Consider the following 21,137-nt stretch of genomic DNA (forward strand, 5'->3'; position numbering starts at 1 on the left):
ATAAACTGCCCAAGACCAAGCACACCCTTTCTTCTGGTGACTGTTATAAAAGGTAAAGAAGCACACCATTCACCTTTTCAGAAGTCCTGGAAGAATAGTGATAACAAGTGCTGAAAGTCAAGGCAAGGTGTTCAAGCAAAGTGGAGTTGGTAAATCTCAATCTGCAAGTTAATTCTGAAATCTAAGCATGACTCCAAATATTGCTCAAAATACTCTGCAATGACTTGTTTACCATTGTTCAACTGATCTCTGCTGGGAGGGATGGTTAACTGAAATATTACCCACTAAAATAGTGAGCAGCCTCTTGAATAAGCATCAGTGGGCATCTTGCCAATAATAATCATCCAGACACAATTCAGCTGCTATTCCAAATTAGCGTCTGGTGCTGAAGACCAACCAAACCAGTGTTGCTGCTTAAAGTCCCATTTTGACACCTAATGGTTCTGGTGTAATACCCACCACATTGCCAGCCTATATGTTCTCAGTAAGCAGCTTAGAACAACAGGATGAATTATGAAACAAGGACAGTATTGGCTGACACTGTGCAGCAAAAGACAGGGCTTTCAGTCTGCATGGGGAGCCACCCGCTGACAGAAATTCTCAGCAGGTCTTTAACTTGAGAAAAAGATTTTGAAAACAACTCAAATTGTAACTGATATTCAAACCACCCTGAAGAAAGAAAGCTCAGAGCCAAACAAGGGAAGAAAACAAACAGCAGCAAACAAAAAAGAACATGTTGTCATGCTTAACTTTTAAAAGAAAGATCTGCATTTATATAGCACCTTTCACATCATCCACTGAAATTATTTGGAAATGTAGTCGCCTTTGGAATGTCAGATAAACAGCAACCAATTTGCACACAGGAAGCTCCCTCAAATGAACTGCGATAAATAATGTTTCATAGTTCACATTTCTTTACCACAGAGAAGGAGGTCATTTGGCATCAGGTCCATGCCGAATCTCAGATAAATTAATCCCACTCCCCCACTTATTTCCCTGTAACCAATTCTCTGTTTTAGTGATATTATTTGGAGGATTGGTACTGGGCAGGGTATTGGGAAGAACTGCAGAGTGTAGTGCACTCAGCCCAATACTTCATGGGCATATCCCTCCCCACCATCGAAAGTATCCACATGAGGCAATGCCTCAAGAAGGCAGCATTTATCATCAAAGATCTCCACCATCCAGGCTATGCCATCTTCTCCCAGCTACCATTGGGCAGGAGATACAGAAGCCTGAAGTCCCATACCACCAGGTTCAAGAACAGCTACTTCCCTTCAACCATTCAGTTCCTGAACAACCCTAATCACTACCTCAGTGTAGCAACACTTTGACCACTTTGCACTACAATGGACTTTTTTTTTGTTCTAATTGTGATCTTTCTTGTATAAGTATAACTTATGTTTAATTTATGCTTTTCTTGTGAATGTTGTGTCTCTAATGCTATGTGCCTGTGATGCTGTTGCAAGTAAGTTTTTCATTGCACTGGTGCATACATGCGACTATAAACTTCACTTGACTTCATTCAAACTCCCCTGCTTTTTTCCAGAATTGTACCACGGGATATTTTACATCTCCTGAGAGTGCAAGCAGGGATTTGGTGTGACATTGCAACCATTAGCTGGAGTACCAGTCAAGATTTTCATGCTTAAATCCCTGGTGTAGGATTTGAACCTGGAACTTTTATTCAGAAAGCACAAGGGTTACCAACTGAGCAACAGCTGGCACTGGATCATGCACTACAATGTATCATGTTCATAAACTCCAAGGGGGAATAACGAGAAAAAACAGGCTGAAACCTATTTGTAGCCAATTTCAAGGAACTTATCTTCTGATTCTGTAAAGGAATCAAGCAGCCCCAGAAGGTCATGGTTAGTTAATAGTGCATCAGCTGGTGAACTTTAAGCTTTCTACACAGCCTCAAATGCCCCAAGATCCTCTTCCACCGAAACTGGTTAAGCCCATCCTTCAATGAAAACTATGCGGCCATTTTTATCACATCCAGTAGTAAGATTTTCCAGTGACTGCATCACCTTATTCCCATGGAAAAAAGCACTTGCCTTAATCAGAGTGGCAGTTGCTAAACCCATGGCCAGTGGTGAGGCTGAAACCATGGAAGATGATTCCCATTTAATCTTTCCCTCATCTCACTTCTTCTCATCCCACCACTCCTTCTGATTTACAAGCTGCAGGAGATGCCGGCAGGCACCACCTACCCTATCTACTCCCCATGCAATAACCCTGAGCCTGTGCTTTTCTCCTTTCTGACAGCCAGGAACTGCAATCTGACCCAGTAAAGCAAGAGGAAAGCCAAAACAAAATGAAGGAGACCATCATTCAATTGCACACTCCCAGCCACCAGCTTAGGAGCTGACATTTTGTATAGAGGTTAGATTCAAATGGGATCTGTCTTCATTGAGTCACTAGGCGTGAGTTGCCTGCTGCCAAGGTAAGGGGAAAGGATAATGCTGGTGCCCCTTCTGAGAAGACAAGGTCACACATGAGCTAAAGTGTGGAGCACTCAAATGGAATGAGATGGAACAGCCTATACCTTGATGCAGTGTTTCGACCCGAGATGTCGACAATTCCTTTCCTCCCACAGATGCTGCTCGACCCGCTGAGTTCCTCCAGCAGATTGCTTGTTGCTCCAGAATCCAGCAGCTGCAGTCTCTTACGTCTCTACAGAAGAAACTGATGGGTAAACACAGTGAAATGTTGGATGCAGCAGACAGTTGTATGCAGTATCATGTAGTATGGAGGAGTAAAGCACAAATCTTGACATAAATGGGAGATCATTCTTTCCAGCACGGAAGTGAGGGCAGCTCCATTGGCACACTTATGAACCCTGTGTAGTTCTGTAGCTGGTGTCTCAGATCCCATTGAAACAGAAGCAGAAATCACCTATGTTATAGTGAAGGTTGGGACTAAAGCTGAAGCGTTGTAGACTAAAGCTGAAGTGTTGTAGTCTAAAGCTGCAATGCCATCTGCAATCCCCTCCACTGAAAGTCAACACATCCACCAGCTAATTTGTAGTTACTGGGGGACCACAGCAAGAAGGAACCAGGAAAGGAAAGAGAAACAGAAGATACACAAGAAGGGTAATTAATTAATGTCCTTTACCAAATGACATGTTTTGGTTTAGACATTTGGTTTGGAGTTTTAATTTGTGTTGATTTTTTTGTTTTGGCATATTGAGCAAATGGACGCTGTGATTGTCAACAGCCGGGGAAGGTAGAATTGACGTTCTGTTCCTTAGCATCATGGTCATATGATTTTCTTCCACAAACCATTCAGTCAGCAAGAGATTATGTGTGTGGGTTATTTGTTCGCCCTCTTTCTTCTTACCCTCTTCCTGCTCCTCCTCTCTGTTCCCATTTCCCTTCTCCATATACAATTGTTCCACATTGATGGCAAGATCTGAATACCTCATTGGCAAGGTTAGTCTGCATACTGCAGGCAACTGTAATAAAAGTTCACAGCAACATTGGCATTGACAACTGCTGGCAATGCGGTCCCTGTCCTGCTCTAATGCTGCAGCTGTGGCTTTAGTAGGTGTCAGATTTTCACAAGGACACCCTTACAGAAGTGCGTCGTGTATTGCTTATTGCTGAGATTCAGCTGGACTACAGCTTGCGAGGATATGACCTTCTGCTCACCTCATTCTCTTTCAATTGCTCTATCTGCCCTCTGCTAATTCTCCCAAACAAATTGAGGAATGCCAACTTAATGCACTCTTTTCTGGAAGCAATTAGTCTGTGTAGAAGCCTGAAGTCAGAATAAAGTCTTTAAGCTCTGCTTCTTTTTGACTTTACTGGCACCAGGGACGTCCAGAAAGCAGTGAACAACTATATGATTGTAGCAGTAGACAGTGAAAATCGTTCTGCAATTTGCTGCAGATGATTCCTTTAAATGTCTCCTTTTCCCTGCAGCTGAATGTAGGTTCAGCTGGCTGAGGTTAAAAGAATGCAATAGTTGGAGTGGTCAATGCCAGTTTGGCAGCACTTGCACTGACCAATATTGCAAGTTGACTGACATCATTATCAAGCTACTTACTCATTATGACCTTGATTTTGCGGTCATTGGCAAATAACGATGCTTGTACTTGAAGTTGACAGGTGATACCAAGACATGACAGTGGCCTGGACTTCTCCTTTTCCAGATGCCGTCATGCATTGGTTCAACTGGGCCCCTTGGTTTTCAGCAAGTGATGTCATCAAGGTGGTTGAGCATTAAAGGATATTCCCAGACAAACCGGAAAAGAAAATGCCCAATACTTTAGCCAATATTTCACAGAGCATGATATGAAAACTGGAAAATACACATAAGATAGGCAGAAGCTGGAATTTCTCAAATGAATTAGGGCTGTTTATCAATTGTACTTAGTGGGTGCAATTAATTGTACACAAATTAGCACATTCTTTTTTAGTGCCTGTTCATCCCACCACTGTGTGAATGCACACAATCTTTTTCCCAGGGGTGGTGAATGTACATGGTCTTTTTCCCAGTGTTGGGGAATCAAGAACTAGAGGACATAGGTTTAAGGTGAGGGGAGAGAGATTTAATAGGAACATGAGAGATAACTTTTTCACCCAGAGGGTGGGCCATATATGGAATGAGCTGCCAGAAGAAGTGATTGAGGCAGGTACATTAACAACATTGAAAAGGTACTTGGACGGGTACATGGAAAGGAAAAGTTTAGAGGGATATGGGCCAAATGTGGGCAAATGGGACTTGCTTAAATGGGCATCATGGTTGGCATGGATCAGTTGGGCCCAAGAGCCTGTTTCTGTGCTCTATGACTCTAAGACTCTATGACACTCTGTAAGATCCAGTCTTGCTTCATGTTATATGTCTCTGGGACAGCGGTTGTCCTGGAATTTCTCAAACTCTGAATGACACTCACCCCTTCTGCTTCAACTCATGCAGATGGAATCGTAAATGGAAACTGGATCCTCATGAACTACGATTCTGAGAAGCTTTTGATCCTGGAGGTGTGGCCAATACACCATTCCCACTCAGAGCTAATCAGTGATGCTCTTGCCCAGAGGACCAGTCTCTCATTGGCAAGAAATAAAGCCCACACGCGTTGGCAGTCAGAGGCAGTTAAATGAACTGGCGGTGGCATCTGTGGGTGCAATGGTGGTGGCAGTGGAGGACAATGCTGGGATTCATCATTGAGTCACACAACATGTCTACCCATTTCCACATCTTCCAGATTTAGATAGTAGAATTTGAGAAGGTCTTTCATTTGCAAAAATAAACCAGTACCTTCTGGAAGCAGAATTAATGGTCTGGAACCAGCTCAAGCCTTCTTTACTGGATCCTACCAGTCAACAGACCTACCTTGCTGTAACACCATCAAAAGTAGGCACTTTATAGCGTGTAGAAGGTTGAGGGGTGACCTTATAGAGGTTTATAAAATCATGAAGGGCATAGATAAAGTGAATGGCACAGTCTTTTCCTCATGGTAATGGAGTCCAAAACTCGAGGGCATAGTTTAAAGTGAGAGGGGAAAGATTTAAGAAGGATCTGAGGGCCAACTTTTTCACACGGAGGGTGCATATATGGAATGAGCTGCCAGGGAAAGCTGTAGAGACGGGTACGTTAACAACATTTAAAAGGTACTTGGGCAGGAACATGGATAGGAAATGTTTAGTGGGTTATGGGCCAGCTCACTAGCTCAGTTAGGCAACTTAGTTGGCATGGATGAGTTGGGCCGAAGGGCCTGTTTCAGTACTGCACAGCTTTATGACTCTATAACAGTGCAATCAAAACTGCAAATAATTATGACTAATTTTCAAAATCATGTAATTAATTGTTGATCATTTTATAATGCTCCTTTTTTTGAAAAATAAAATACAACACTTTTTTTATTTTAAGGTCCATTATGTTTTAAAGTTTTCTATGGATGGAATTACAATCAACATAGGTTTTTAAGGGCCAGCAAGATTGATAAGATGTAATTATGTCTTAGACTGCCAGTTAAATAAAACACCCATATCACATGAAACAAAGCTTACCTTTTGCAGGGTATTTACCATTAGACTAATGTGTAAACACCTGAAAGTTTCAAATTATTAATTTCCCTTGATTACAGTGGAGAAGACACCAGGAGAATTTGCAGTGGCAACAACTTTGGGATCTTAATATTAACTTTGGCATGCATGGAAATCCCAAAAATTCTTGTCAGTTCCAACGTGTGATGTCCACAAATGCCAAAGAGTCTTGCCTCATCACAACTACCATAGCCAGGCTGCTGCAATGTCATTAATGACGTTTATTATCTTTCTGCCTCTCTCACTAGTTTAACCTGAACAACGTCATGGCTGAAGAACCAATTTTAAACAATCTGTACACTGACATATTGATCCTTTTTCAGTCCCAGAATTCTGGAAAGAAGTCAACTGGCATGGAATGTAATAGTGGGAAATAGATGTGACAAAAATCTATGAAGTAGATAATACCTCAACCACATTCAGGAAGCTAATACAACCCACTCTGCACAAGTAGAAGTCTGTTTATCAATGACTGAATCAACTTTGTATACATACAACAGATCAGGTATCAACTAATAGGTGGAATGGACTGATGATACTTGATTAGAAAAGCAGTTGACATTGGAAATCTGAGTAAATAAAATTGCTGAAGAGAGATTAGGAGATGGGAAAAGTTAGGTTTTGACAAAAGGCCTCTAACCAAAACAATAGCCTAAAATTTTAAAAACAGTTGACATTTGGAATGTCAAAGCAGGAATAAAGGAAGTTTGTTTCATTTTTATGCTTTAAAATAGAATAAATAGATGAACTGAGATGGTGGAGGACATGAAGGAGGGTGTAAATATGACTCTGCAGTAAAACTATTGGTGAAGTTATCAACACTCACTGTTATCAATGTAAACCAGTCATTGTCATCTATCATACACTTGTGTCGTCACACCTGAAAATCTGAAGGATGCTGTCTTGGTTGTCTTGTTTGTCCAGAAGCTACTCTATATTTCTCTGAATTGAATTGGGGGGAAGAGTGTTAAGCTTTGGTATGTTTACCACTAAACTCACTGGAAAACTAACATGATCAGTTTGATCATAGGACAATGTTTCTGGCACTGAAAATTAACTTTTACAAATACGTGGTCCAATTTTTTCATATTTTGAGTATTGTAAGATTATTTTTAATAATTAAAAACACCTTTTTTAATGCATGTTGTGTTTTTAACTGTTTTCTCTGTACATGGTGAAGTACAAATTAACTAAGTTATGCTTCCTTGTTCAGACTCTGACTGCCTCAATAAGCATCTTCGGTCTGATTGGTTAAAAGATACACAGTTCCTCTCAGAGGGCAGTATATTGAAATGTCTTTTTAAACTCCACAAGTTACCCAAAATGTGTGGGCAATTGTAAGTGCAATGAATGAATGAGTTGTCTGTTCATGGCAGATTATGAAATCTTGCTATTGATACTCCTTTTTTGGATGCTAAGGAATGTGCTATTAATTTTGACACTTTCAGTTTGGTTCTGTTCTAAATATTAGATTGTTTGATTTTTGTTTCTAGGTCTGGAGTGCAGAGATAATACTTGATCTGTTTCTGTGGAATAAGCAGCATCGGTGCAGTGAGCCAGAATTTTTTGCAGATGATCACCTGCACCTACTCACTGTTGGCCGATGAAAAACATCCAAGCATACCTTTTGTGGATCTCCCAAGGTACGTGCCAGCCTGATCCACAATGTGAGACCTTGTGCAGCACAGTGCCTTATCCAAATAAATGTGGTCACAAGGTGGGTACAGAACAAACCCTGTCTACAAAACATCTGGAAAACTTTAACAGCCAGCTAAGTTTGCATTGTCTCTGAAATTCAGAATCGTTCGAAAACTATTACAAGTCAAACAACTGAACTCTTTAAAAAATAATTATTTAAAAATGATCAAAAACTAAAATCACCAATTATAGTTAAAAAAAATTAAAATATTTAACTAAAGTCAACTAATGCAAAACAAACCTACTCAGGAATCCAAAGTTAATAAAATTTACATGGAGAACTGCCAGAAGGTCCTTACAGAGTCCTGCCTCTATCAATTTAGTCTTGTAGAATCCTTTTGTATGTCAGTGACTGAGAGATGACTATGCATTGGAGTTGAAAACAGAGCGAATTCTGCGCTATTGTGACACCAAGTGGAAAATACTGGAACTATATTTTCTCCAGTGAAGCTTATGGAATAGAGGTCCCTATTCTTCCTTCTTCTCCTTAGGCAGCCCCTTGCTGTCAGATCTGATTTGCTGCAACTCCAATTCTGTTAGTTTTGAGGTGACTGATGTGGGACCCAAGGGAGCAGGTGGGGCCTGAAAATTGGGAGGGTGGGTGGGTTGTCAAGTGGTGAACTCCTTCCACTATTTATGCTTAGCTTCTGTGTGATCCCAGTGAAGTTCCCAATGTCATCCCAAATATTTCTTCTTCATATTGAACGGTCATGAGCCAAGGATTCTCATGAGTCAATGGGGATGTTACACTTTGTCAAGGAGACTCTGAAAATGTCCTTAAGTCTTTGTTTCTATCCACCTGGTGATCTCCTCCTGTGACGTAGCTTGGAAGAGAGACCTTGTTTCGGAAGCCTGGTGTTGGGCATGTGAACAACATGGCCTGCCCAACAGAGCCCACAGAACCCACAGAGTGTAATTAGATAAGATAAGATATCCTTATTAGTCACATGTATATTGAAACACACAGTGAAATGCATCATTTGCATAGAGTGTTCTGGGGGCAGACCGCAAGTGTCACCATACTTCCGACGCCAACATAGCATGCCTACAACTTCCCAACCCGTACGTCTTTTTGAATATGGGGGGAAACCGGAGCACTGGGAGGACACGGGGAGAATGTACAGACTCCTTACAGATGGCAGTAGGAATTGAACCCGTGTCACTGGCGCTGTAATAGCGTTACACTAACCGCTACACTACCACGCCTGCCCTTGCTCCTTGCTCCTTGCTGTTAGCTGTGGAGAGAAGGCCGATGTTGGTTTTCTTATCATGCCAGTCGACTTGAAGGATTTTGTGGAAAAAGCACTTGTGGCACCTTAAAATCTCCCATGCTTTGAGGTTAATACTGCAGGTAGTCCATCTCTCAGAAGCATAAAGGACAGCAGGAGTTACTATTGCCCAGAAAACCATGAGCTTTGTGCTGGGATTGAGATCTTGATCTTCAAATACTCTTTTCCTTGGCCAGCGAAAGGCTGTGTGGCACACTGAAGGCAAAAGTGAATTTCATTATTGATGTCGACCTTTGTTGGAAGCGGGCTCCGGAGATACAGAAAATGGTCCTCATTTTCCAGGGTCTTATCAAGGGCCTTTATTGTTGAGGCCTGGTGTTGTTTAGAAGGGGCAGAGTGGTGAAGAGTGCTCGTTTCGTGGACATTTTGTACAAGTTGATGATGACTCAGAGCTTGGCCTCTGAACTTGCACAGATGCAAGCATCATCTGCATCCTGTAGCTCGATAACTTAAGTTGGAGTGACCTTATGGATTGGAAGGGATCTGAGGGGCAGCTTTTTCACGCAGCGGGTGGTGGGTATGTGGAACGAGCTACCACGGGAAGTGGTAAAGGTAGGTACAATTGCAATGTTTAAAAGACATTTGGGCATACATGGATAGGAAAGGTTTAGAGGGGTTCGGGCCAAACGCAGGTAAATGGGATTAGCTCAAGTAGGCAACTTAGTCGGCTTGGACAAGTTGGGCCGAAGGGCCTGTTTCCCTGCTGTATAGTTCTATGACTCTCTGATTCATTGAGGTGATGCAGATTGAACAGTTTCCCATTTATCCTGTAGATTAGCTTTACTCCAATGGGAAGCTAACTGGAGCATTGTGGCAAGAAAGACTGAGGGAAGTGCTAGAGGAGTGAAGTAGCCTGCTTGCATGCCTGAGAGAGTAGAGGACAATCTGGGTGTTCCCAAACCGGAAACCATGAAAGAACCCGTAGATCCACTCCTGAATGAAGTCTAGGATTGTGGCGTTCAAATCAGGCAACCCTGACCTTTACAAGAAATCGAGATATGACCTCTATAAAGCTATCAGGGATGCCAGGAGACAATACCAGTTCAAAACTGAGTCACAGACCAGCCATTAGTTGTGGCGGGGCTTATATGCTAAAACGGGCTGCAAAATAAAGTCGGGCAGCATCGCTGACAACAGCGCATCCCTTGCCGATGAGCTTAGCGCATTCTATGCACGTTTTGAACACAAGGGGATTGGAATGTCACCACCCACCCCAAAAGCCTCCAATGCACCTGAACCCGTGGTCACCATTGCGGACGTAAAATTAATCTTCCGGAGAGCGAACCCACGGAAAGCATCTGGCCCAGGTGGTGTCCCTGGCTGTGCCCCTGGACCCCGCGCAGATCAGCTGGCAGGGGTATTTGCAGACATTTTTAACCTCTCCCAGATTCAATTTGAGGTTCCCACCTGTTTTAAGAAGACCACTATCCTCCTGGTACCTAAGAAAAGCAAGGTAATATGTCTGCCAGTGGTTACTGACTATCAACCTGTGGCTCTGATATCCAACATCATGAAGTGCTTCGATAGGCTGTTCCTGGCACCCATCAACTCCAGCCTCCCAGACAACCTCGACCCACTGCAATTTGCCGAGAGCCAAAACAGTCGACGGCAGACACCATCTGCCCGGCCCCACACCCATCTCTGGAGCATCTGGACAGTAAAGGCACCTACGTTAGACTATCGTTTACTGACTACAGCTCTGCCTTCAATACTATAATTCCAAGCAAACATCTCCAAACTCCTAGACCTGGGACTCAATAACTCCCTTTGCAACTGGATCCTTGACTTCCTGACCAACAGACCACAATCTGTGAGGATAGGCAGCAATACCTCCACCACAATTATTCTCAACACTGGTGCCCCACAAGGCTGTGTCCTCAGCTCCCTACTCTACTCCCTGTACACTCACAACTGCATGGCCAGATTCTGCTCTAACTCCATCTACAAGTTTGCAGATGATACCACCGTAGTGAGCCGTATCTCAAATAACGACGTCAGAGTACAGGAAGGAGATAGAGAGCCTAGTGACATGGTATCATGCCAACAACCTTCAGAAAGGTGGGGGTGGGGGAGTGTGGTGCACATGCTCCTGTTTACGTCAATGGTGCTGAGATCGAGAGGGTTGAGAGCTTCAAGTTCCTAGGAATGAACATCAGCAATAGCCTGTCCTGGTCCAACCACGTAGATGCCATAGCCAAGAAAACTCACCAGCACCTCTACTTCCTCAGGAGGCTAAATAAATTTGGCATGTCCCCTTTGACCCTCACCAATTTTTATCGATGCACCATAAAAAGCATCCTATCTGGATGCGTCATGGCTTGGTACGGCAACTGCTCTGCCGGTAACTGCAAGAAACTGCAGAGAGTTGTGGACACAGCTCAGCACATCACAGAAACCAGCCTCCCCTCCATGGACTCTGTCTGTGCTTCTCACTGCCTCGGTAAAGCAACCAACATAATCAAAGACCCCACTCACCCTGGACATCCTCTCTTCTCCTCCTTCCTATTGGGCAGAAGGTACAAAAGCCTTAAAGCACAGACCACCAAGCTCAAGGACAGCTTCTATCCCACCATTATAAGACTATTGAACGGTTCCCTAGTACGATAGGATGGACTCTTGACAGCACAATTTACCTCGTTATGACCTTGCACGTTATTGTCTACCAGCACTGCACTTTCTCTGTAACTGTAACACTTTATTCTGCATTCTGTTATTGTTTTACCTTGTACTACCTCAATACACTGTGTAATGAATTGATCTGTATGAACGGTATGCAGGGCATGTTTTTCACTGTACCTCAGTGTGACAATAATAAACCAATTTACCAATTTATCCATTTAGTGGAGGTGGGTATTCTTTCAACATTTAATAAGTATTTAGATGAGTATTTGAAGTGCCTTGGCATAGGCCAAGTGATGCAAAATAGGATTAGCATAGATAGGTACTTGACGGCTGGCACAAGCACAGTGTGCCAAAGGGCCTGTTTCTGCACTTTGTGACTCCAAGGCTCTCTGTGAGACCAGTCTGCACTGAGGTGGGGTTTTCTCTGGATCCACTGATGGGAATTGTGACATGCATGCTACAATGCAGCTAATGTAGGATGGAGAGAGATTTCTGAGGGCAGTCAAACAGTCCGTCTTGACTGAAAGAATCAAAGGCTTTTGCGAGATAAATAGAATAGAATAGAATAGTACAACACAGTACGAGCCCTTCGGCCCACAGTGTTGTGCCAACCTATATAAACCTACTCCACGATCAATCTAACCCTTCCCTCCTCCACACCCCATAACGCTCCTTTTTTCTTAATCCATATGCCTATCAAAGAGTCTTTTAAATGTCCCTACTGTATCAGCCTCTACCATCACTCCAAGCAGTGCGTTCCAAGCACCCACCACTCTCTGTGTAAAAACCCTACCTCTGACATCTCCCCTAAACGTTCCTCCACTCACCTTAAACTGATGTCTTCTGGTATTGGCCATTGCCGCCCTGGGAAAAGAGTGCTGGCTGTCCACTCTGTCTCTGCCTCTCATAATCTTATACACCTCTATAAAGTTGCCTCTCATCCTCCATCACACCAAAGAGAAAAGCCCTAGCTCGCTCAACTTTTCCTCATAAGACATGTTCTCTAATCCAGGCAGCATACTGATAAATCTCCTCTGTATCCTCTCTAAAGCTTCCACATCCTTCCTATTATGAGGCGACCAGAACTGAACGCAGTACTCTAAGTGTGGTCTAACCAGAGTTTTATAGAGCTGCAACATTATCTTGTGGCTCTTGAACTCAATCCCCTGAGTAATGAAGGCAGCACACCATATGCCTTCTTAACCACCCTATCAACTTGTGCGGCAACTTTGAGGGATCTATGGTCTTGGACCCCAGGAACCCTCTGTTCCTCCACACTGCTAAGAATCCTGCCATTAACCACGTACTCTGCCTTCATATTTGATCTTCCAATGTGTATCACTTCACACTTTTCCGGATTGAACTCCACCTGCCACTTCTCCGCCCAACTTTGCATCCTGTTTATATCCCATTGTAATCTACAACAACCTTCCACACTATCCACAGCACCTCCAACCTTCATGTCATCTGCAAACTTACTAACCTACCCCTCAACTCCTTCATCCAAATCACTTATAAAAATCACAAAGAGCAGGGGTCTGTCCCAGAACAGACCCCTGCGGAACACCACTAGTCACTGACCTCCAGCCAGAATACTCTCCATCTACTACCACCCTCTGCCTTCTGTGGGCCAGCCATTTCCAAATCCACACAGCCAAGTGTCCATGGATCCCATGCCTCATGACTTTCAGGATGAGCCTATCATGGGGAACCTTGTCAAGCGCCTTACTAAAGTCTACATACACCACATCCACCACTCTACCTTCATCAATTTGCTTTGCCACCTCCTCAAAAAAACTCAGTTACAGCCTGCCCCACAGAAAGCCATGCTGACTATCCCTAATAAGACTATGCTTCTCCAAATGCCCATAACTCCTGTCCCTCAGAATCCTCTCCAATAGTTTGCTCACCACTGACGTAAGACTCACTGGTCTATAATTCCCAGGATTATCCCTATTACCTTTCTTGAACAACAGAACAACATTTGCCAAATAAAGGCCAAAAAGTGGTTGATGCTCATCCATGCACTTTTCTTTGGAATCCCAGAGATATCAATATGACCCTCTTCAAGAAAAGAGACAAATATGACTCTGGAAACTACAGGGTGGTCTCTCTGCTGTCTGAAACAGAGAAAGTCATGACAAGGGTCCTCTTCATCCACCTACTCCCATTGGCCAAAGAGTTGTTCCCTGAAGTGCAGGTTGGATTTTGGCCATTAAGGAGTACGGGACCTTCCATGAAAGAATGAAATACCAAAAAGTGTTACTCTTTTACGTTCATCCACGCTCTACAAAATATGAAGGAAACTAACAATGGGAAATGGATGACTGTTCCTTTTTTAATCCTGCATAAGTGTATAGGGTCATAGAGTCATAGAATCATAGAGAGATAGAACACAGAAACAGGCCCCTTAGCCTACTGAGTCCACATCGACCATCAACCACCCATTACACTAATCCAACATTAATCCTATATTCTGCCCACACTCTTATCAACCCCCTGATTCTGTGACTCACCGACACAACTTGAGGTAATTTACAATGGCTAATTAGCCTACCAACCCGCACGTGTTTGGGAAGTGGGAGGAAACCAGAGCACCCGTAGGAAACCCACACGGTCACAGGGAGAGCATAAAAACTCCACGCAGTTAGGACCCAAGGTCAGGATTGAACCCAAATCTCTGGTGTTGCGAGGCAGCAGCTCTGCTAGCTGTGCCACTATGCTGTGTTCAAGAGTAATTTCAGTGAAGGAGAATTAATCTACAGGATTGATGGGAACTGGTTCAATTTATGCCAGCTCTACCTTAGAAACAGTCTTCCCAATCTCAGTAGTCGAACAGTGTCAATAGTGTATGCAAGTGTCAGTATGCCAACAGTGCACGTTCAGAGGCTGAGCACATTGTTCACTGAAGCCAGCAAGAGGTTGGGGCATTTGCTCAACATCCACAATATAAAGGCCCTCTTCCAACCTGCCTTGATGAACAACACTGCCCTCCAGCAATAAAGGTTCATGGCAAGACCTTGAAAATGTGAATTACTTTTAATTCAATTTAATTTACTTTTAAAACAAGGAGACACTTGTAAGCAAAGGCAGATATCGATGATGAAATTCACTAATGCCTTCACTGCACAAGGTCAACCTTTGGCCAACTGAGCAAAGTGGTGTTTGAAGATCAAGCATAACACTCAAGGTCTATTCAGCTGCAATAATCTCTTTTTCAATCTTTTTATTAGTTTTCAAATTAATACAGATTAATATATAGCATCAATATTTATACATGTAATACAAAGAGATCAGGATAACAATCATAGCATATATAATCATAAAGAACATTAAAATATTTTTAAAAATCTGTAGATCCAACGATCTCTTAGTAAATGAATATAATATAAAAGAAAGAAAAAGATTTATTATATAATTTTTTTTAAAAAACCCAAATCAATAAAAAAATTATAAACAATATAAACTAAACAAAAAAAACTTCTTTAAAAAAAACAAACAACAAAAAAAAGAAAAAAAACTGGGCTAAGATTTCTCAGTAGAAACAGAGCAATATTATGCCGTCAAGTCCGTTCCTCTAAATTGGAAAGTTATTGAAAGGGGATCTACATCATGTGAAAGTATTGAATAAATGGACTCCAAATATCTTCAAATTTAAGCGAAGGATCAACAGTACCACTCCTAATTTTTTCCAAGTTTAAACATGATATAGTTTGAGAAAACCATTGAAAAGTAGTAGGGGGTATTGGATCCTTCCAGTTAAGCAAAATGGATCGTTTGGCCATTAATGTAACAAAAGCAATCATACGGTTAGCGGAAGGAGATAAATGGCCAGACTCTATCCTTGGTAAACCAAAAATTGCAGTGATAGGGTGAGGTTGTAAATCAATCTTCAATACGTTTGAAATAATGTTAAAAATGTCTTTCCAATATTTTTCCAGAAGAGGACAGGACCAAAACATATGTGTCAAAGAAGCAACATTCGATTTACATCAATCACATATAGGATTTATATGGTTTAAAAACAAGCTAGCTTATCTTTGGACATATGGGTCCTGTGAACTACCTTAAACTGTATCAATGAGTGTCTGGCACACATTGAAGATGTATTGACTAAATGAAGAATTTTCTTCCAAGTCTCTGAAGGTATAGATGTCTGGAGTTCACTTTCCCATTCATTCTTAATTTTGTCTAATGATTCTAGACGTATTTTCATAATTAAATCATAAATTATTGCTATCAAGCCCTTCTGATAAGGATTAGAGCATAGAGCAACACAGCAAGGATACAGGCCCTTCGGCCCATCGAGTCCATTGCCAATCAGGGTGCCCACTCATCTAGTCCCAGTTTCCTGCGTTTGGCCCTTATCCTCCCAAGCCCCACCCCTTCCTCTGGCAGCTCTGTGTGAAAAAGTTGCCCCTCAAGTCCCTTTTAAATTCTTCCCCTCACCCTAAATCTATGCCCCTTAGTTTTTGACTCCCTTTCCAAGGGGAAAAGACTGTTACCGTCCACCTTATGTATGCCAAATCTCATCCCTCTCACCTTCAGCCTATGTCCTCTAGTCCTTGATTCCAAACAGGTTCAGGGACATCAAAGGCATAGGGGTGAAGTTACTGGAGGTAGTTTGACTTCCACCAGAACAGCTGAGGAATTTGTATCCTAACAATTACAGAAATCTGAGCCAAAAAAGAGTAATGTAATAACAAAATTGCTGTAAAAACTCATTGGATTCACCAATGTCCTTTGGAAAAGGAATTCTGCCATTTTCATCCAGTTTAAGTGGGTCTCTAGACCCATGGACACGATTCTTACTGTTCTTTAAAATGGCCCATAAAACAATTAGGGATGGACAATATGTCCATGCCTTGCCAGTAACTCCCATGACCCATGAACAAAAAAAATCATCACCACCCAAGCTGACATGGAAATTGGACTTGGCTGTTATCGAACGGAGTGCCAGCCACTACCCAAGGGTGAAGAGCATGTGTCTAGGTGAAGCCCTGAGAGAGGGGGATAGAAAGGGCTGCTGGCACTGGCCTGGGGGGGGGGGGTGGTGGAGGTAGGTAGGGGGGGAATTCATGTCTTCTGGAAGAAAGGAAAAGCAGGTTGGCAGGTTGGAGGGACACTGGCGGGAGAGGGAGAGGAGAAAAAGTGACAAATGACAGCATCACTGAGGAAAGTGAAGAGGACCTTTACGTAGCATTCACAGGATAGGGTACTGTACTATACCAGAGTGTGGACCATTATCACATCTGCCAGGAATTTAAACTGTTAGTTAAATCTAGAATTAAAAATACCTAATATCAGTAATGGTGACCTTGAATCTACCAATATGTTAAAAAAGACACCTAATCCATAAATGTTATTGAGAGAGGACAATATGCTGTCCTTACCTAGTCTTACCTATTAATAATTCTAAATAAATAGCAATGTGATGTTTAACTACCTGCTGAGATAGCCTAACACTCAGATCCAGGGCAGTTAGGGATAAACAAAATATTCCAAGGAACTAATTATCTTCAAAATTCACCCCTAACATCAAATAGTGATCATATTTAACAGGGAAGACCTAAAATTTTTTCCGTAGTTTCAATTTTGTAAGGTGTCGGAAAAGAGGATATAGTAATTTTTAAGAAATTTCTAATCTGCAAATATCGAAAAAAGTGTGATCTAGGCAAATTATATTTATTAGACAATTGTTCAAAAGATGAAAAACGGTTATCAATGTATAGATCCCGAAAACATACTATTCCCTTCCTTTTCCATATGGAAAAAGCTGAGTCAGCTCTGGATGGATGAAAGAAAAAATTAGATTGAATGGGACTTGACAAATTAAATTTATTCAATCCAAAAAATTTACGAAATTGAAACCATACTCGTATTGTATGTTTACAGCTGCAATAATCTCGTTCTACCAAATGCTCCTGAGACCTGGCCTGGCATAAGATAGTCATTTGTTTAGTCTTCCAGTGGGTTTGTAGCATTTGACAGAGATACCTAAAGGGACTAGAAAAATACCAATGCTGTCTCTGTCAAACCCTAGAAATCCACTGGAAGACTAAGCATCAATATCAGTGCCCTCTGTCAGGCCAACATCAGTGTTGAGTCTGTAGTTACATGCAGTCAGCTCCATTGGACAGGCCACATCGTTCACATCCCCAACACCAGGCTCCTAAAGTGGAGACTGTATTCTGTCACTACAAGGGATTTTCCTCACAGTTTGCTTGTATTTTTTTGGCTAACATGTTAAGTCTGTTAAAACATGTTAAAACATGTTGCCCGATCTAAACAAGTCATAACCTTGTAAATTTCTGTCAAGTGTACTCTCAATCTCACTAGTAGAGAGGAGTATCAGTAAGGGGAGGGTGAATTATCACTCAGCTCTTCTAAGCACCTCCAGAAGTGACAAAGTCAAGAAGGAACCAGCAGCAGAGAACCAGGGTGCCAACTTACCATTATAAGCTTGTTGTGGTTTGGCATGGGCCACTACAATCCAACTCAGGGCTGCGGGCTGGGAAGGATTAAAACCAGCTACGGCTCTTGCTCCTGCTGGTCAGCAAGTGACCCTGCTGTGAAGCTTATGTTAACTTCACATGAGGATAAGGATAGGATCCCATGCGTTATCTCATGGACAATTAACCTGCTGGCACTCAATATCGGGGCTCATATGCAAAGGGTGTGGATCTAAGCAAGGAAGAAGAGGGTGCTTGTGGAATTTTACAATGACAACTGTAAACATTACCTAAAATAAAAACAGAAAATGTTGGAAATACTCAGCAGCTCCGGCCACGTCTGTGGGAAGAGAAACATGTCAATATTTTGAGTTGATGACCTTTTGTCAGAACAGGAGACAAGAGAAGCTTGAAAAGCTGCAGGGAGGGGAAGGGAGGGGGATGTCTTTGAGAGGCTAAGACTGGACCAACCATGGGGATAAACTGTAAACAGGGTTATCTAGTCAATGAGTGAATGGGAGCAGTTAGAGAGGGAGAACATGGACTAGAGAATGTGGGAGTTACAAAATGCAGGGCAGGACAAGACCAGCAGGTCAGGATGGGCATGTCCTCCACTCCCAGAGAGAGAGAAAGGAAGAAACAACATAACAAGCTGAGCTAATATTACAGATGGATGACTGATACAGACCGAAGAATCAAGTTACCTGAACTTGTAGAATTCAATATGGAGTCAATAAGGCTGTAACATGCCCAGACAGAAGATGAAGTGCTGTTTATTCTCTCTCTGGGAAAGGAAGTGCTTCTTCCTTTCTGTCTCTGGAAGTATAAGATATGAACAGCCTGTCCTGCTGGTCTTGTCTTCCTGCTCTGCATTTCACAGTTCCCTCATTCTTTTGTCTAGGATTTTCTGTCTACATTCTCACTCTCTAACTGTTCCCATTCACTCATTGACCTGACAATCTTGTTTACGGCTTATCACCATGGTCACCCCGGTTTTAACCCTTTGAGAGATGTTCACCTTCCCCCACCCTCCCTGCAACTTCACAAACTTCTCTTGTCTCCTTTTCAGTTCCGATGAAGGGTCACCAATCTGAAACATTGACTCTGCTTCTCTTCCCACAGGTGCAGCCTGGCCTGTTGAGTATTTCCAGCATTTTCTGTTTTTATTTCGATTTCCAGCATCTGCAATTTTATTTTTATTTCCACTTACCAATAAACAATACTAACTTTTCTTTTTCATGGAAATGTCTGGGTAGGTTTCCTTCTTTGACTATTCATTGCTTCTCTGTATCATCCTAATCCTAGTAAATGCATTCATAAGGCTTTGCATGTAAATTGTCTCCAAATAATTGCCAATATCTGTTTTGTTCAATATGGAAGACATCATTCAGCACTGTGACATAATTCATCTTTCTGATTTTCTCACACCCATCTCTCAGACTGCATTATATTTTATCCCATGACACTTTAAATTACACAAAATATTTTTTTCCTTAGGGCTCTCAGACATTGCTTGTGAGTAAGAATACAGCTGAGACACAAGATTAAATGTTTTAGGCTATTGACACAGTAAGTACCAAATATAACCACAAGAGGACATGGTATGCATTGTTTCTGTTACATTACTTCACATCAGCACACATGAAACATGCACCTGACAAACTTTTATCCAATCTTCTCTCACAAATTTAACTTATGGATGTTGCAATCGTTTGAAAATGGACCTCCTGTGACAATCAGCTTTCCAGAAATCTGTTCTAACTGAATTACGTTCTTACAAAACTAATTGTGATATCCAGTAACTCTATCATCAGCTCGAATCTGGTTGCTGAATTTTTAAAGGCAAAAAAAAATCTGCTTCAAAGATCGAATTGAAGAAGCTCATCAAGCAAAGCGAAAGCAGACTGCAAGACTGAAGGGTTAAGTGCATGCAATGTGATCTGAAGCAAAGCTCAAAGCCAGGGAGAAGATCAGTGTACCTAAAAAGATTCTAGAGAAGGAAATCAAGCATTGGAGACCATTTAGCCTGAGCTATTCAAAGCATGTTCTGATGAACATTATCCCTGTGCTAATGATACAAGAGACTGTCTGGAAGAAGCTGGGTATGAAACAAGCACCTAAGAAGAGTGAAGTACTGCATAATGTAAAACTGAAGCCATTATAGTAATAAATTTATTTATAGCAAAGAAAAATATTAAAAGTAGTCTAGACAAAACTCTATCTTTAAATCTCTTAGCAATTCTACACGACCTGAAGTTAAAAGGAATGGCTCTATATTGTAAATAACTATATTATATTATTATTATATTTTATTTACAGCGTGGTAACAGGCCCTTCCGGCCCAACGAGTCTGCGCTGCCCATTTTAAACCCAATTAACCTACCCGTACGTCTTTGCAATGTGGGAAGAAACTGGAGCACCTGGAGGAAACCCACGCAGACATGGGAGAACATACAAACTCCTTACAGACAGCGAAGGGAAAGGAACCACGATCGCTGGCGCTGTAATAGTGCTGCGCTAACCGCTACACTACCGTGCTGCCCAAAAATATGGAACGCTTCATGAATTTGTGTGTCATCCTTGCGCAGAGGCCATGCTAATCTTCTCTGTATTGTTCCAATTTTAGTATATGTGGATTTTTGTTATAGTAGTTTTGCAGAAGGAACACCCAGAAATACAGGCTTTGAGATTGACTTGCATGGTCTTTATACATTGGTACTTCAGTGACATGTTGAACTGAGGTATGTGTTTTCCACTAAGGCACTTGACTCCAGGGGATTGTCTTTTAGGCAACTCCAAACACAAATAATCTGGCAGTGCTGTGAAGCACTGTTGTAAGTGAAGATGCACAAATTATAGAAACAACTACTGTACCTTTCTGAAATGCTGATTGAAACAGAAATGCCCAACCTTTTCAGCTTTGTAATAGCAAATGTTAAAAATTAATTCTTCTCAAATTACGTGGCATATAGACATGAGTGAACAGAGTTTTACTCATGCTTGCAAGCACACATGGACAG

The 21,137-nt window shown here is 42.0% G+C and overlaps 1 pseudogene; it reads right to left on the bottom strand.

Annotated features, from left to right (window-relative positions):
• Positions 1-20,660: 20,660 nt before the first annotated feature.
• LOC127573972 (uncharacterized) lies at positions 20,661-20,754 on the bottom strand (annotated as a pseudogene).
• Positions 20,755-21,137: the final 383 nt, after the last annotated feature.

The sequence above is a fragment of the Pristis pectinata genome, chromosome 8 (assembly GCF_009764475.1).
Source record: "Pristis pectinata isolate sPriPec2 chromosome 8, sPriPec2.1.pri, whole genome shotgun sequence".
NCBI classification, from domain to species: domain Eukaryota; kingdom Metazoa; phylum Chordata; class Chondrichthyes; order Rhinopristiformes; family Pristidae; genus Pristis; species Pristis pectinata.